The 2642-nt window shown below is 39.7% G+C and overlaps 1 pseudogene; it reads left to right on the forward strand.

Annotated features, from left to right (window-relative positions):
* Positions 1-699: 699 nt before the first annotated feature.
* LOC112476949 lies at positions 700-818 on the forward strand (annotated as a pseudogene).
* Positions 819-2642: the final 1824 nt, after the last annotated feature.

Here is a 2642-nt window from a genome sequence, read left to right on the forward strand (position 1 = left end):
GTCATGATGGCTTTAGCTGAGCTGCACATGATTAAGGCTTTGGTTTAATGGCCAATCCCCAGCTTCCACCTTGAGAGCCAACATCCTCTCTGGGAAGTGGACACCTGTTTCTTTGTATTTGTTTTTGTTTTTTTGCATTTGCATTTGCTTACATCAAGGCTTGGATATCACCCCTCATCTCCCTCCCAATCCCCCATGCAATGTTGCTGATCAGGACTTGGTTTCTGTTAGAAGACTGAAGCCGACATGACAGAAAGCAGAAGCTTGGCAGAACCTGTCAGGTTCCTGTCCCTGGTTCTCCAAGTATATCTTAGTTTCTACATTACTATCTATGAAATGGACACCTTTTCTAAACTCTTAATGGCTGATGTCAAAATATTTCCTCTCGAAAGCATGACAGTGCCACACAAAGACAGGTACATGAATGTTCATGGCAGCATTATTTTTAAAAGCCAAAACTGGAAGCAATCCAAACATACATCAACTAGTAAATGTATTTTTTATTTTTTTAAATGTGGTACATCCGTACAGTAAAATACTACATAAGAAAAAGAAAAAACTACTGATACATGCCTCAATGTGAATGAACCTCAAAAGCATTATATTAAGTGAAAGATATCAGATACAAAAGACTACATACTTTATGAGTCCATTTATACAAAAGGTACAAAGAAAATTTATAGACAGAAAGGAAACCTGGGTTACAGCCATGCTACTCTGAACAAGCCTGATCTCGTCTGATCTCGGAAACTAAGCAGTGTTGGGTCTGGTTAGTACTTGGATGGGAGACCACCTAGGAAGACCAGGTGCTGTAGGTGTAAAAAAATAAATAAACAAACAAACAAACAAACAAATAAATAAGGGATTGTAAGCTGATAAGGTCCTTGCAATCTGTGAGGTTAACCAAGGGTTGCCTCGCCTAAAAAAAAAATAGAAGAAATAAAAAGAAAGGAAATCAGTGGTTGCCCAGGACTGGAGGTGGGAGCAAGGATTGACTGGAATGGGCCACAAGCAAACTTTCTACAGTGATAGACAGTTTCCAAAACTAATTGTAGTAATGGTTATGCAACTCTATAAATTTACTAGAATCATTGAATTGTATAATTACAGTGGGTAAGTTTTATGTTATGCAAATTATATCTCCAAAATGTTGCTAAAAGTAAAAATGCATGGCGGTGATCTCTCTACATTTTTTATGGAATATTATTCCCGCTCCTATAACAGATTCGAAATATCCCCAGGTCACCAAATGGCCCGAAGATTAAGGAAATGAAGGGATATTTAATGGGTGTAATGCTGGGTTATTTTGTGGCCACTCAGGAATTGTTAGCACTACCTGACAAGTCCTTGGGCATAGAGGTATAAATCTCAGTCTACGAATTCTTGTGTACAAGAATTACCATTGTCTATGGCCATGCCACCCTGAACACACCCGATCTTATCTGATCTCGGAAGCTAAGCAGGATCAGGCCTGGGAGACCACCTAGGAAGACCAGGTGCTGTAGGTGTAAAAAAAAAAAAAAAAAAAGAATTATTACATCCCTTTTCTCCATAACCCAAATCAATTTCTATTTTCAACCTGTATCCTGCTTGGCCGGTGAAACAATTATCCTCATTGCTTACTGGAATTCCCACTTCTTGTTTACACTCAAGTTAGGTCATGGCACCAAAACATTAGTGGTGGAGGTATCTTCTGGTTCTTTGTCATCAGTTTACTTATTACCAGGGCCCCTGTCTGCACGACTCCTTCACACCACAGCCCTCTGCTATTTCTGTGCCATCCTCAGGCATAGGAATCTTTGCTGAGATGGCCTGTGGTCCTGCCTAGACTATAGGTTGCAAGTCAGTGGCATGGCGGCTACATCTGTCCTGCAGATGTGCTTTGTTTGGCCTATGCTGTGTTTTAAAAATAATTTAGCCAACTTTTAAAAGTCAGGAGAGTTCACTAAAAAATCAGATTTCTGGCTTCCCTAAAAAGTCAGAAAATCTACCAATAATGGGCCACCTTTCTAGGTGGCAACAATCACAGGAGCTGAGAAGGGGCTGTCCTTTTAGTTCTCCCATTTGCCATAGACCCATCCAAACTCAATTAGCTCTCCAACACTGAAGCAGCGTGCCAGTTGACATTTTTACACTATTTGAAGGATTTCTGTTTTATTTTATTTTATTTTTACATCAGGCCCTTTGTGACCATCTATTAGACCTGCCTTTGCCATAATAAGTATTGGAGATGTGTGTGCATATGCATCGGGCCCACCCAGTAGACGGGACGTGTCTCTTGTGCTTCCCTCTCTTCCTGTTGGTGGTAATGTCTTGCTAGTCTGTGAAGGGCCTTCTCTCTCCATTTTTTAAAACCGTTTTATTTTGTCTAGGCAACTCATTTTTAGCCTCTGGGGTTTATCCTTTTAAAAACCAAAACCAGGAAATGTCTTTTTCTTTTTCTCAGGCAGCCTGGGTTTTTGCCCTTCCATAGAACTCTCTTGAGATAATTGGAGCAGATTCAAAAATTCCTACTTGAAAGGAGAAGGGAGAAAAAGAAATATTATGAAGAGAAGGAGCATAGATTAATATCTCGAAATATTAGGCCACAGGAGTAACTTTGTTTTCAGGTTTCTAATTAAAGGACATATTTATCGATCAAA

This window comes from Pteropus alecto, unplaced genomic scaffold, assembly GCF_000325575.1.
Source record: "Pteropus alecto unplaced genomic scaffold, ASM32557v1 scaffold81, whole genome shotgun sequence".
NCBI classification, from domain to species: domain Eukaryota; kingdom Metazoa; phylum Chordata; class Mammalia; order Chiroptera; family Pteropodidae; genus Pteropus; species Pteropus alecto.